Raw genomic sequence first — 15,946 nt, forward strand, 5'->3', positions numbered from 1 at the left:
CAAGTTGGAAAACTAAAAACTTTGAATCAAGTCATAATTTTTCTTTTTGCTGACATGTAATTTGTTATTAGTTTGGTAAAGTGGTACTTATGTATATCAAAGAAAGCACACAAACACAAAACACCAAGTCAGGCATGTAGAAAAGCAAAAGGCAAGCTTTAATAAAGTAAACTGTAATCCAAAATACAAAATTGGCAAGCAAGCAAAGCAGAAGAAGCTGGCAGGGGCAAATATCAGAACTAATGAAGAACAAAAATTAAACAAAGTGCTATACCACTGAAGCACTGAAAACACGGGCAGCAGCACAGAGAGGACTGGAGAACGGGCACAGAAAAATCAGGAGACGCAGTCAAACCATGAAAGAGTGTTCTTGTTGATGTTCCTCTTCTTCTTCTTCTTCCTCTTCGGCTGACTGTCATACCAACTCCTACAAAGTGTGAGAAAAAAGACAGGTTTAAATACACAGGAATATTAACTAATGAAAGACAGGAGTACAAAGAAAAAGGGGCGGAAGAGGACAAAGACAGGAAGTGCTCACTAAGACGTGACACACAAGGATTTAGGGCCCATGTCCACGTGGGCCAACTTTTATTTCTGAGCATCAGTGTCTTTCTTCAGTTTTTTACAACGAGGAGCAAGCCTGGAGGAATAGTGCTGCACCCAGCTTTTTTTCAATTTCAGAGCACTCCGCCTTTCTTTGTGCAGCTGCTCTGAGCACAGAAAGGTTTTTCAGAAAGGTGCTAGTGGCGTCACCGTTGCTCTTTTTCAAGCCATCAGTCGTATATTAGACCGGTTGGGTCTTGTCACCTGTTGCTCTGGTAATCCAGAAAATCGAGGAAAAGCTTGTTCTGTCTGCGACTGTCTATCCTGAACTTTATCAGGCGGAAACTACCAGAACAGAGACAGGAAAGTCCATTTGGGAGGGAAGATTGTCTCCAAAGTGAATGTTGATGGTGAGGGTTGAGCTTTCATCGTAAGCTTGTTGTTAGCTCTGTGTGGTCAGCCCTCTGTTACCCTGGCTTTAGGAAATGTCGATCAAAACCAACCGCCAATGCTTTTATGCCTGAAAAAAAACACTAAGTAAACACAGACCTGTAATCTACAAAATAAAACATGAAACAACTAAACCAGACACCCAAACCATGACAGTACTTGGTTGTAAGGGTTAGTTGCTGTCCATGAAAAGTTATTTATTTGCGTTTATCTTCTTAACTCAGGTAAGGCAATATTTTAGTGGTTTTAGGCAATGTACTGGTACAGCAGCAAATTCAGAACTGAATCACTTTCCAACATAAAGCATAATTTTACACGTGGGATCTGTGATGATCCCACATTACTTCAACGAAAAGTTTGGCAACTTTTTGTCTCTCCCTTGCTTCTCCAGCACACAGACACTAAATTGACTGCCTGCCTCTAATGGTTTTGACTCACTGACAGATAATGGTGTGGCAGCAGGGTGTGGTTGTTGTGTCTTTCTGGGCAGGAGACATTAGTGCAGGCACAGTGCTGCAGTCACAGCTGCAGGTAAATTGGTAATTAGTAATCTTGTCTATTTATCTCCCCTGCAGCGAGGCTGGAGTCTCTCTCCTGGTGATTATGTACGCCAGCAGCATGCTCCCCGAGCCTCGAGTCCTGAGTTGTTTTCTGGCAGAGTGGCATGAGCCTCGGTTGTGTTGTTTATGTTTAATAAAATCAAACCGTGCGTGCAAACCCCTCACCTGCGTATGCGTGCTCCTGCGACTCCTGAAGACATCGGACCTTGTTACTTCTTACTGAAGGTGCATCTCATTTCATTCTGTGTTCCCTTTTGTTCCGCTGTCCTCCGATGACCCTTGGAAATTGATTGGGTCCGCCATCATAGATGACATCTCAATTCCCTTAATTCTGCTGGGAAGAGCGAGGGGAGCAGCGGCTTGAGTAGAGAAAGAGAATCATCCTAAGTGGAAACCTTTATCAGATGGAGACATTGGAAACATATTAATAATTAGAGTAAATAATCTGATGTAATAGGCTGCACGAACAACATGTTACAACAACATTGCTGCTGTGTCCAACTGGCAACTTGGACAGACAACTCAGAGTAGGACGCCAAGTGATTTGTTGTTTTTCTAATTAGACTTATTAAATATGTGTTAAGCGTAGGAACAATCTTCACAGGCTTCTAGAGTGTCTTTTCTTTTCACCAGAAGGCTTCTTCTTTCCTCGTCTCTCATTTCTCATTTCAAAGTGCTTCTTGGCTCATTGTCAAGCAGCAGAGGAGCACCCCCCCTCCCCCACCTCCTTTGTTTTAGCCCTATAGGGAAGGAAGGATACTATAGTACATGCAGTATTTTCCACTCAAAATACTCCCAGGTTTAAAAAAAGAAATCTAAACACACCCGCACAGCATTTTATATGAGAGCTCAATTTATTTTTATTGTATTTTTTGACTTAACTGTCCTATGAATCCCATTATCACTGCCTTTCTGTGTTATCAAGCTCCACCAACAAAAGCCATTGTCCTCAGACTTCAATAAAACATGCCTGTTGGACCAGTGTATTGATGAACAGCTGGCACCTGGTGTAAAAAGGCATAGTAAAAACCACCTGTGCATGCAAAATACATTTACAGGTTCTATTAGGGTTTGAGTGATCTGTTCAGGCCGATGATGAAGAAACATTAGTTAACGCATCAGGCAGAGCACTAATGTTAAATACCTGATCTTGCAGTTACTTGAGCAATATTAAAACTTATCGTATTACTAACAATTTTTTTGACACGTCCTCGGATACGGAGAGCACACTCTACCAACTGAGCACCTGGGGCGCCCAATGGTAAACTCTTTTAAAGTAATGTTTATGCTGAAGGACAAAGATCACTGTCTTAGTTGAATACCGAAAAAAAAAAAAACTCTACAGAGAATCGAAGCACGAGACACAACGGGTTCCTTAGCTTTTAACTGAAACGATAATATGCTCTAATGTTAACCAAAGTGCTTTTGTTGCCTAAAGCTCACCACAGGCGGGACACAGGATGTGAGCCCCCATCTATTGTGTCAAAGAGCGTCAAAGCTTTCTGCGCCCACCATCCAACCTAACTACCACACACAAATGCAGCACCACGTTCCTGTCCCGAAAAATTGTTGACTCTCAACATGATGCAGGCGACAACTGGAACGATTATGAGAAGACCGCGATACAATGATACAAAAATCCCTTTCCATACATTCTCATGAATTTGCAGTGCGGCAATCAAATAGCTTATATAACCAGCAATACCAAAGAGGTAATTTCCTCAGTAGGAACTTTAGTAGAATCTTTTCACTAATATTTTATTTCCTTTCATCCTGGTTTCTCTCAGGCCTTAGCTCCACTGATATTTATTTCATATTCATTTAATTTTTGTACCTTGTATTTCAAACATGCTTTGCAAATCATGTCCCCATATTACATTGCCACGACCTCCTAAACGCCATCTGCCTCCCAGTGAAAGACTGCTAAGATGCTTTTGAGGTTATGTAACCACACGATTTGCTGCGGCTTTTAATCACAGCGAGATCATAAAACACTCACGCTGTCCTCTCATTTGAATTACTTCAGCAAGTCCAGCCACTTCTTTAGATGTATGTCAGCCATCAGGCAACATGAACTCGAAATGATAAAACCCCAAAACACAATCCAGAGCAGTTCAAACTCTCATTTGCATGAATGTGGGGAAAACCCATCCTTTTTCCAAATTGCTCCTGAGAGAGTGGAGTTACACTGATGAATAGGGGTTCGGCCTTTGATTACAATCCCTTCAAGATCCATTAGACTCTGAACATAATCACTTCCTTTCATTCCCCTTCCCCCACATATTGATGTCTACACGTGCCTACCCTCAGGTGTCACTCTCAGGGGTAACCTAAACAGCTCCTCCCATTGCCCAGGCCGATTATTTCCTCTGTGGCTTTGCATTAAAGGAGGGAATGCTCAAGCAAATCCATAAGAGATAAAAGGGGATCACCAATTCACGTGTGGAAAATCACATTTCACACGGTTTAAATGGGATCGATGGAGAGACAGATTTTAATTCAAATGGCTTGGCATGGAGTTAAAACATGCCTTTTGAGGCGAGATCAGGTGTTACTAAATAAAACCAAAAGTACACAGAATTTTCCTTTACCTGGATCAAGTATGAGAACCACAGAGGAGAAACTGGTTGTATTGTATTATGTGAATTTAACAGTATGTGCACTTTCTAATATCGCTGAATATCCTAAATGATCATGACTAGATTTAAGCATGCTTAATGTATACAACTGTAATAACATTACTCAATAAATAACATTTTTACATTCAAGCAAATAGTGTAATATACCTTACTTGGTCAAACGTGGGGCATATTGTTAATAAAAGGTGTAACAATTCTTTACATCCACGGTTCAGTTCTTTTCTTTGATTATTTTGTTTTGGGGGTAGAGATGGAGGTGAATAAGATGTGAAGAAAATCCCTGGGTTTTATTAAATGAACTTAAAGTTGGAATATCGAAAACACTAAAGAACACAATGAAAGTAGATTTACTTCATCAATTAACTTCACATAGATTAACTAAGTGATCAAAATCTCTTTAGACCTATCTTAATATTAACTGAGTACAGCAAAAAATCTTAAAGGTGCAATGTGTAAGAATTGTTGTTGTTTGGTTCAGGGGGTAAAGCATATTGAAGTGTCCTTGGGAAAACCCCAAACTGCTCTTGATGTGCTGGTCAGCACCTTGCATGGCAGCCACCACCATGAGAGTATGAAAGTATGTTTGAATTATTGTAAATCACTTTGGACAAAAGCGTCTGCTAAAATGCCCTAAAATGTAAATGTAAAATGTAGTTTAAAAAAACACAAAGGAAATGAACCAAAACTATCGACAGTTTTGGTGTTATGACGTGCATATATTGTGTTGCAGAGGTCTACGGCACGCTAACAGTCTAGCCCCCGCTCACCCCGGTCCAAAGCTCCTGTGCTTGCCCTGTAAACACCAACACCTGGTCCCTCAGCTCCCAGTCGTGGACACCAGCTGCACAGCTATCTGTGCTCACTAGGCATCAGCAGCTACAGTTAGCAGCACTTAGCAGTTACTCAGGTGAAAGGCTGCCCCCCCACCAGTTTTAAATTTGAATTTGATAGGTGGCCAACTCTTACATATTGCACCTTTAAATGTCAGATGTGATTTGAAGTTGCCAAAATACTTAATTCACAAGCAGCCGTGAATGCTGTGCCGTGGAGCACAGACAGCAGAGGAGCCGGTAGTCTTGTTTGACAGGAAAATGCATGTGGTCTGTGAGGTAGGGCTTTTTTTTGACACAACAATGTGAGTTTATTATGCAGTGGTGACAGAGGGTTAGGGTGGTTGCGGTTCCGGAAGACGGGACCACGACTGTAGACTTTTGAACGCTTGTGTCTGGGATTAAACCGTTTCTGTTCCAGCTGAATACATTTCAATGTATCCTCAACACAAGAACTAAAAATGGAGACACGTCCTCGCAGACTAGTCCATTCTCCATTGTTCCAGTGTTCATTGTTTCACACCAGATACTTAGAATGCAATAATGTTGAAGTAACACAAATGCATAATTTCATTATAATGTTGTTGTTCTTTATGTGTCTTATTTAAGTGGAAACAGACAACTTCCTCCACTAATGTGCTGGTGTCATTGCCACAAAGACAACCAGATCACTTTGTATTTTCCCCTGAGCAGCAGCTACCAACAGCACAGGACAATAAGTGAGTTCATCCCTTCATTTAGGTTATAACAGAGATGTGAAAGCAGAAAGATATGGAGCCAGACTGCTAGCTTCGCTAAATTGCCCATCAGCCTTCTTTTTCCGGTGGCAGACTGGATTGCATAAAACAAGCTTTATAGGGAACCAATCTAAACATTGATGGCGCCATTATTCTATAGCCGTTACATTATGCAACCAGCATTTTCTTTGTAATGAGACTTAAAACAAAAATCCTGTTCACTGCTACTTCAAATGACAGAAAATATAGAAAAACAAATTTGGCTTGTTTTAGCTAATCTGTTGGGTTATGTTTTCCTTCGGAACAGGACATTTTCAAGTTCAAATGTTGCAGTTATATTTCAGTTTACATTCTCGTCACAAACTGCATACATTTGTGCGCACACAACAACTGAACTGAGCTTGACTTAACAAACGCTTGACTTTACAATTTTCATTCACTCGCTTCCAATTAACTAAACAAGCTGCTTCCCTAAAAATATCAGCTCAGACATATGGCTACTCTACAGGTGAACAGCAAAGCGGGTGAAATATGCATTTGTTTTTGGGAACACATAGGTAAAACAACAGCAATAAACTCATACTCAGCCGTCTACATCTAGTCTCTGCTTTATTTCTCTTTTACCTGCCTCACTAAGATACTGTAAGGGAAGCAAATACTCTGAATTTGTATCTTTAGCTCATCCTTTTTGCCCTTCCAAAGTTGCATGTCTCAGGAGTGGATACTTTGGAATCTCCTCTATGTTTTCAAGTACATAATGCACCAAGATTCCTTTCCTGGAAGTTTTATTGGAATTAGCCTGTTACCCCAATCAAAAATCAATGCAGTTATTTTGGGAACATTCTCCATGGCAAAAATAGCCAAGAGGCATGCAACTCCGAACAGCTTGCTGAACCAAATGCCTCCGATCGATCGGTTAGTGAATTATGCATGGCAACCTCGTACAGTACAACCCCCGTTAAACCCCTTGTGACTCTGACGCCTTCCTTGATGTGACGTGTCATTATACAAGCACAGATGTGTGTGAGATTCAATATTTTTGTCCATGAACACAGTTTTATTGTTATAAGCTTTAACTCTCTAGCGGTTTAAATGTGAAGATGTTTTCCTTAAGAAGGAAAGAAATGGTAAAGTAACACTGACCAGTAGGCAACCGCCCACACATTTACACACACACACACACACACAACACACACACACACACGATGCACGCATGCATATATTACACAATGGTCTTTCAAGATGGTCTGGTCTTAAACTGTCAAGGGAGAGCAAAAATGCATGAATGTGGCATGGGCTTGTTATCGCAACAATCTCTCAACAGCCTTCGTTTCAAACGATGACACATGGTGATGCTTTTTATAATTAAAACTCAAGTGGCTCTATTTCATTTATTTATTCAGGCATGGCTGTTTCCTCCCTGCCACTTTCATGCTTGTTCAAATTGATTTAACTTTTGAAATTGTCACTACAAAATAGGTTAGCTGCCGCAATTACAAAAGTTCTAATTAAAAGCAGAATGCAAATATATTCATAATTGTGTTGCTGTCTTATCTGTTTCATGGCTGGTGTTACTTTAAAGCAGGCAGGGGGAAAATTGCCCTGCGAATTGCGAAAGAGATGAGAGGGAGAGAGGGGACGGCTGGGCAAAAGAGGGGGGAAAAGAGAAGGAGGAAGAACTACAGTGTGATCTAATTAGCTGTCTCTGACAGATGACACTGTATCCTGACATGTTCCCTGTCAGAGCATCAATTAACTGACTGGAACAATCTTTACCATTGCTTCAGCACCCCCATCACACACACTCTCACTCTCTCACGCACATGCACGCACACACACTTACACACAAGGCACAAAATGAGGGCGGTCACTCCGTGACATACCAGTTTAACAGTGCTCAGTTTTGGCAGCACTATATGCCACCTTATTGATGATGATTCACTTACTCACACCCCCTGAAATTTTTATCGAATGAAACAGATGCCTGTAAGAAATAGAAGTACTGATTACTGCTGTGTTGGACAAAAGGGCTGAAATGTAAAAATGAAATACTGCCAATTGTCAGTGAATTCTTCAAGGCTTGCAAAGACGGGTATGTAAGGGACATGGGTGGGAGGCCTGAGAGAAACACAATAGGATTAAGATCAGAGTTTTCATGGGGAGTTTCTGGTCTATTATTATTATCATTTTATTTTATTGTTCCCACATTTAGATACATTTTTATTCATTATATATGACTAGACACAACAAAATATCTGTTGTGTACCTGACTGGCTATTTATTCAATTTTGTTTAAAACATGTCATTAAGAGGTAATGCTGTTTGAGTAAATACAGATAAAAATAACAAAATCCATCAACTTCTTTACCAAACATTAAATAAGTCGGATTTAAAAAAAAAAAAACAAAAAAAAAAACCTCTGTGGAGCCATATTTCCTTTTTTAATTGTATCTCTAAATTTTCATTGAATTTAATATAGTTAATAGAGTTCAACTGTTCCACTCTAAGGTGTTGTCATTGCATTCAACTGAATACAATTTTCACGGACAATCATTGTGACTTCATACTTCATTTTTCTTGTTGTTTTTTTTATGATTTCACTGTAGTCGGCTGTACTAGGCCTCAACCTTAATCATTCAATTTCCCTTTCTTTCATTCATGCCCTACATCTTCTCACCTCCCCCCTCCTTGTAACAGCATACAGAGGTTCAGTGACTCATTTCACTGATTACAGTCATAAATCCAAAACACAGTTGCCCTAGAAACCTGATTCCCACCCCTCACTCCTCCTCCTCAACCCTAAAACACATGTATAGTAATAAACTAACATGCTAATATAATCAGGTAAGGAATGTTCGGAGCAGTCAGGCATGCAAAGCTGATAATCTCACAAACAAGGATGTTGCCAATCTGTTGTACCAGTTTAAACACTGTCTTCTTAAATAACCTGAGTGGCAAACTTCTTTTGTAGCGTTTCACTGGAAATGAATTGAATGATCAAATGCCACATTTCACTTTAACAGGTCCACAAAGATTACTTACATGCAATTTTCAGTAGATTTCAGCCCTGGTCTTCAAATGAAGGGTTACGTAAAACATGTTGAATATTCCTAAGAATAGTTGCTTTGTGACTTAGCTAACCAAACAGTTAGCTCGGTTCGCCCTAGAGGTAAACACATACGCAGCTAGCTAGAAAAGCTAAAGAAGGACGCTAACTGTGTTCTTGTTCTTGAACTCCGGTTAGTGCTGGTAAAATGTTAGTAATTATGTATAAATGCAACAAATTTAGACATAACATTTCAGAAGAAAATATTCCTTACACAAAATGTGCTGTTGTAGGCCAGTGTCATGTTTCCCATGTCTTCCATTTCCTTGCATAGCCAAATCTGCACAGCACTGGAGAAAGGTCTAGCAAATATAGGGTGCAAAAGGTTTTGGCTTGTATGCATTTCTTTCAACAAATCACAGTTGTCTTGGCAGTGCTAGACCAAAGATGCAGCGATGGTACATGTCTCCTCGTTTGCACATTGCTTTGCATCTAAGGAGGTGAGTCCAGGGTTTAAAATTTGAAAATTCCTGCAGAGGAATAGGTCAGAGCTGCTAGCTTGCAGAGATTTGTCCTGTTAACAACCAGGTTAATTAGTTAGGTTAGTGTTAGGGTAACCCGCTATTTTAGGCACATAGGTTGTTAGCTTGGCGGTTGTTGTTTAACGTAGCAGATTGTGGCTCCCACTGATAGGCTTTTACCAACAGACGACATCTGTTCAGTCAGACTTCCAACATCAGAAACAGAAGTTGTGGATGCATATTCCAATTTCTTGTTTAAAGTGAATAGATACAAGAGACACAAGGGCTACAAGTGTTGCTGATACATTTTGTAAGCGTTTCCCCGTTCACAAACCATTGAAATGTTTCCTTCACTGATGGCACACATACGTTTTGGAGATGTTGGCCCAAAGAATGGAAGTTACATTGGAAACCTGTAGTAATGGAAGTGATTACCTATTGGGGAGATTTCCTTGACAAATTGACATTTGGTTGACTTAACAAATGATGCGATTGGGGTTATTCAACACATTCACACATAAGGTCTTTTTCAAGAGCACAAAAGCATCATAGTGGAAGCAGATTCAAATTATCAAGCGCCCTTTTGACACTGGCACTAGAGCAGGCCTTTCATGTTTTCAAAATCTCAAGATGTTCTACTACACACCTAGAAGGGGAAGGTGAAGCAAGAACTATATAGTAAGGTGCAATCTGCAACCTCACCACTAGATGCAACTAAATCCTACACGGTGGACTTTAAAGAGAGAAATCGGAATTCTTCTGATGTCTGTTGCACCCCACCAAGACAGAATTGCTTGTGCCTCCTCCGCCAATGCTTCCTCCAAGAGAAAGAGTCCCACCCACTGTGAGAAGTAATCCACAGTCCTTTCTGCTGGTACTGTCAAGAAAAGGAGGCATCAATTCTACCATGATTGCGATGCACTAGCTGGCTGTAGCTTCACTGAAGGCTCGCAGTTTTAGGGTTCACTCACAGTTATGGACATTGTCATATGGGTCAGCCTCTTTTTGTCGGTCTGAAACTGTGTCTTCCAGTGTCACATCCAGCAAGTCCTGATGTGAGAGCTGGCGGAACCTGGGTTGTAAAACTTCAGGCACCAAACATTACAAGGTCGTAATTCCACAATTTCTGGAGACTGAATCAAACACTGATGAATTTTCTACTGGTGTGTCTCTCGTCTCTCCTGCTGTCTAAAACAGTGCATTGCATTTTTGCTCATCTTTTCTGGCTTACTGCTTTTGTGGAATACCATCTTGCAGAATCCAAATATTCCAATACAGCATACTGTGAACTGTTGCAATATCCCTGGTTAATATACACTCCACATTCCTGTACAGAACTCTACAACTTTAATCTAAATAACATATTATACATACTTAACATATTATATTGTCAGTCTTCTACTTTCTGCTCATACCTCTGTGCTTACAATGATTGCTCTTTAAAAAAGAAAAAAAAATGTTTTATTTATCCTGCCTACTATGTTTACTGTAATGCACAACAAAATCACCAAGGCAAATTTCTTGCATTTGAAATCTTCGTGCCAATATACCTGTTTAGGTCTCCGTTTTATATCTCTTGATAACTATGCTTTATCTTCAAGGGTTTGGTTGAGAGCCTGGCTCTCACAGCTCTGCTGCTAGGCCTTCCATACGGACTTGAAAAGAGATTTAAAGCTCTTGTTTGAAATCTTATGTCAGGAGTGAAAATCTGCAGCCTAAGAGACCACCTTATTGTTTGGATGCTGGATTACTGATGGTTTAAACAGCCAATGGAGGGATAAGTGATCCATTGCCCCTATAAAGCACCTGCCATGCAGCAGGTTGACCATGTTCAAAGGACCCAGACTGCAGCAAAACATTCTAGTTCTGAGCAGAGTGGTTTCCTATTGCACAGTTTAGACTCAAGATGTGAGGGCTTGCTGTGTATACGTCCTTGCCTACCGAACCATAACCCGAAGACCAACTTCACAAGCATCAGTGTGGACCACACAAGGATAAGCTTAGTATGAACAGGGAGAGGAGGTGTTTTATCAGCGTGTGTAATGCTTCTTGATATTTTCAGAGCAGCATAATTTTTGCCTTTTTTTGATGTGATGCTCTGAAGAGCATTGATAATTGGTTTGTTCTGGGAAGTCTTGATTCTATCTATTTGGTGGCCACATACAGTAACACCAATGATGACGAAGAATGAGGATTCTTGCCCTTGACCAAATGTACTTGAATTTACATTCATGGTAAGACCTCTTTAGATTTCCAGTAAGAAACGTCTTGAGCAATAAAAGGCATTAGGGTTCGGTTTCTGTCTAGTAAAGGTTTCTTTTTTTTTATGGGATCTAAAAAAAAATGTGGGCCAATAGTGCATAAATCTGCATAGGGAATGATGTTTTTCTTTTTTCTCCTTTTTTTTTTTTTTTTTTTTTGCAAGCTGATTATGAAAACACGACGCTGTTTAATTTCCATGGGGGATTGCAGCCGTATCTGGTACAGATGTTTCCATCAACTGTGGTAAATGACACTCCCATATATTCAGTGGATGATTTGTAAAATTGTAACAAGACTGATGAGGGGTGAGGTGAGGGTGAACTGAGAAATAAGTACATTTGGTACAAGGGCAGGAAAATAACTAGCTTTCAGACACTTTCCATTGATTCTAATAGGTTGTACCCTATATTTTAGGCCTTTGATGGGATGTTAGGATGATATTCAAAATTGTTAAAATGGAGGGTACTGCTTGCCTTCGTGATGGATAGTGATTAATACTGAATACTAGATAGCAAAGTCTCATTGCTTTGAGTTGTCTAACCATAACCATAAAAATATAATTATGCTCCACTTTCCTTTTGCAGAGTCAGTATAAACATTTTGTGTTGATAGTTTAGATGATATTATCACATTCACTTGGTCTAGAAGTCAGATTCTTTTATAAATTAGTGTACAAATGTGCATATGTGTGTTGGCATGATGTCAAACTGCAGTGCTGTTTCGATCTAAATCTAAATTGTTGCAGTTCTTTGACGCTTCGTAATTTCAGTGTAAAATGTTTTGGTGGGGCATTTGCTGAGATGACAGACGCTATGATTTTTCTTGAGAGGAAAGTCTCCAAATGGCTGGGTTCGAACAGTTTCTGTTCAGAATGTGTTTCTCTCTTGGGCTGAAAAGAGCTGAATACCACATATACCTGTAAGGTAGCTGCAGCTCTTTCTTCAATCAGGGTATTTGGTACTCACCCACCAGACAGTATTTATACTTCAGCCATTCCAGTTTCAGAAAAAAATATTGAGGATGACTGACGACTTCAGGGCTTACTGAAAAAAAAAAAAAAAAGGCATTTTAAAGCAAGCAAGACTCACTGGGATGCTAGATTTCTATTAAAAGATATTTCCCTTTAGGGTGGTGATGGTTTAGACACTGAAATGCAGAAACGAAACCACTTGTCCAAACAGATGCTGTGGGAGTCCAATTTAGAGTTTATTAAGCTGCAAACCTGACATTATGCATAACAATATAAAATTATTCTCCGTCTTTGGCTGAGGCTGAGTACTTGTTTTCTTGACTTACTGAATATAACATTCATAAAATTTGAAACTTAAGATTTAATTTGTCCCTAATGACATGTACCTCCAGCATAAGTAGCGCATAAATGATAGCATATTTAAGTCTTACAAGATAAATGGAAAGATATTGACAAATGAAAGGGGAAGAAACAGAGAGGGAAGGATTGAGACGGATGGCACATTCTTTTCAAGGAGCTCATTAATTTGGACTGATGGAGTCTAACTGCAGGCTGCTGTAAGAGGGGAAAAAACTAAATATTCCTTACAATCCAAGAAACACTCTGATTTTTCCACTCTTGCTTGCAAATATCTGACGGAGAGTGCACGTAGGGGCACGCTTTTGTCTTCCTTTGTTGTAACTGTTTTCAAAACCTCTTTCTGTGACTCACCTTATCCCCATTCCATCCTTTTATTTCATGTCTCTTACCTTTCAATCACTTTGTCCCTTAATCTGTCTCTTTCTTCACATCTGTCTTCCTCTTCCTCCTCCTTCCTCCTCTCAGTAATGACTCATTGAACGTGCCCTGACTGTGGAGTGCCCTCCATCTGTAAACGTGGCATTTTCTGGGCAGGAGGCAAAAATATGGCTGCCATGAGAGAGAGGGGACTATAGGTAGGTTGCAGAGTCCTATTTCCAATCAGAGAAAAGAGATCTGGAAATCAGACGAAACTGACAGCGATTCCTAAGACTGCCTCACTGAGAGATGAAAAACATTCACTGCAGACATTAAGTTCTCCTCCCCCCCTTCTTGTTGCTCATTCCTATTCCCTCCTCTTGCTCAATTTAGGGTAAATATTCTAAAACTGAAAGAAAAGGAAGAAGAATAAAATACATTCTTAATGCCAAAAATAATTGCTCTTGCTCTGACGTGGAAAATAATTGATGTTGGTTGGTTGATTTAACGAAATGAAAATGGTGTCAACCTTTATTTTACCCATTCATCCACCCTCGCGGGCTCTGATTATTTTTCCAATTACTGTCATGTAGAATCATTGGTGACAGCTTCCCTCTCAGTCTACCTTAGTTATCACTGACCGACTATTGTACAGTCCAGCCTCATTACAGGCTGTCACATTAAACAGCCTCAGAGACGTGGGTAGTTCAACTTTCAAAAACTGTCCGAGTGAAAAACATTATCCTTTGTGGAGATGTGTTTTTGATGTTCCACGTGAAGAGCAAATGATGCATTGCATTGTTTGGTTGTGCCTAGTCGTGCGCAGTGGTCATTTAGTTTTTTCCTTCTCTTGTCTTTTTCTGCTCATTCAGTGCTCTTCTACTTCTCACTACTTGTAACTGCTTCACTGACTTGTTTGTTGCACCCTATGTACTCCAGCGCGTGTCTCATTATTTCACTACACCACTCAAAATTGATGTTTTAAGGTCATCCAGCATGGGATGAAAATGGCTGCAGACTGGAGTTGATTACTCTGGCGCTTCACTGCTTTCAAGCTGCAAATAATGTATTTGTTAAGTTCATGATAAATGACATTTTCGTCGATTTTGCCGTCCACTTTCTTGCCCACCATCAATCCCATTTATCTTTACCTCCCTATTCATCTCCTGCCCTTACAAATGTCAAATTGTTGGAAAAATTCAAGGAAACGTTTCAATTACTGGCCATAGTCGTTAGAACAATGAAAATGGCACAGTCAAAAGTGTCCGTTTGAATCAGTGGGAAGACTCGGAGGACACAACCGAGGCTCGGCCTCCACACAGGCCGTGATATAGGTCATAAGATCACACTGGTCAATGTCTGCCAGAGGTTTTCTAATTCTCAGAAGAAGAGCAAATTACTTTACAGAAATAAATCCCAAAACAAACTAACATTGCAGCCACAATTTTATACTCTTATGCAAATCACTAAATACATGCAGTATTTGGTATTGATTGTGTTGTGCTTAGATGTTTGGTGGTGCAGAGGTGGTGTTGAGGAAAGACATGTAAAGTGCAGTTCTGGTGCCCAAAATACCTACTGTAGTGTTACTAATATTGCATTGTTAGTTTAACTCACGCAAACTCTTCACATAGTCAACATGTTGCCTTTTTATCTCTTTTGCTTTATTTTTTTGTGGATTAAGTATTTAAATACTTAATACTTATACACAGAAAACACTGCGCCTGCACTGCCTCGAACGCCTGGTTTGGAGTCGAGCCTTTACTTCTTCTGCGTTTCAGTATGTAACAGGCGTTACATAAATATATGAAGCTGACAACTTGCATAATATGACCTCTTTAATGTGTTTAGACATGTCAGCTACATGGTGGTGCAAGCGGAAAAGTCAAAGGATGACTTAAGTCAGCAGGCAGCAATCATCCTCTGAGGACCAAGATTGTCTGCTTTGGTTGCCAACATCCAAAAGACTTGGACGACTGATCCAATTGCACGAGAAGTTATTTGCTTTTACATGCAAATGTAGGGTTCTGTGTGTTAATATTTGCATGGAGTTGGGATAATAGTGGGATATTGTTGTGTTCTTGTCTTTATACCTCATAGATACCTTCCCAATGAGGTGGGGGGAGGAGAGAACAGGCTGATTTCACTCATAGGAAAGGTGTTTCTGTCTTTATACCTCATAGACAGAAGCACCTTTCCTATGAGTAAAATCAGCCTGCTCTTTTCTCCTCCCACCTCATTAGTTGAATTAGAAAATCTGTCTACTGGATGAGATGAGATGATGACCGTTGTTGAAGCCCATCCAAACTGCAGCCGCTGATACTGTATTTTTCTTACTCAGTGTTTTCAACCTCTTCCAACCCTCACCCAGATTTTGCTGTGCTGTCAGGATTGCACTTGTGTCTCTGTTTTCCACCAAGACTGCATAAACAAGTTGCCTACACTCACATGCTCATGTGCACCGAGTTGCACCTGGAAAATACATTTTTTTCCCAAAAATACACAGCATGCAGGTGAAACCTTTAGAGCAGGGGTGTTCAATTAAAATTCAAGGAGATCCAGCTACACAACATTTCTTCAAGCAACATCATAGTGTCTAATGTGCATTATGACTCAGTGCCATATGCAGTATACTGAAGTTGTAGTTGAATCAATGTCTAAAAGTAGTCGA

The 15,946-nt window shown here is 40.1% G+C and overlaps 1 long non-coding RNA gene across 1 annotated transcript; it reads right to left on the minus strand.

Annotated features, from left to right (window-relative positions):
* Positions 1-229: 229 nt before the first annotated feature.
* On the minus strand, positions 230-9,279 carry LOC119018462. Its single transcript, XR_005074767.1, has 3 exons — positions 9,080-9,279; positions 1,719-1,948; positions 230-427 (listed from the first exon to the last, which is right to left on the minus strand). It is a non-coding gene; the product is annotated as an uncharacterized LOC119018462 (long non-coding RNA).
* Positions 9,280-15,946: the final 6,667 nt, after the last annotated feature.

This window comes from Acanthopagrus latus, chromosome 4 (genome assembly GCF_904848185.1).
Source record: "Acanthopagrus latus isolate v.2019 chromosome 4, fAcaLat1.1, whole genome shotgun sequence".
Classification (NCBI taxonomy): Eukaryota; Metazoa; Chordata; class Actinopteri; order Spariformes; family Sparidae; genus Acanthopagrus; species Acanthopagrus latus.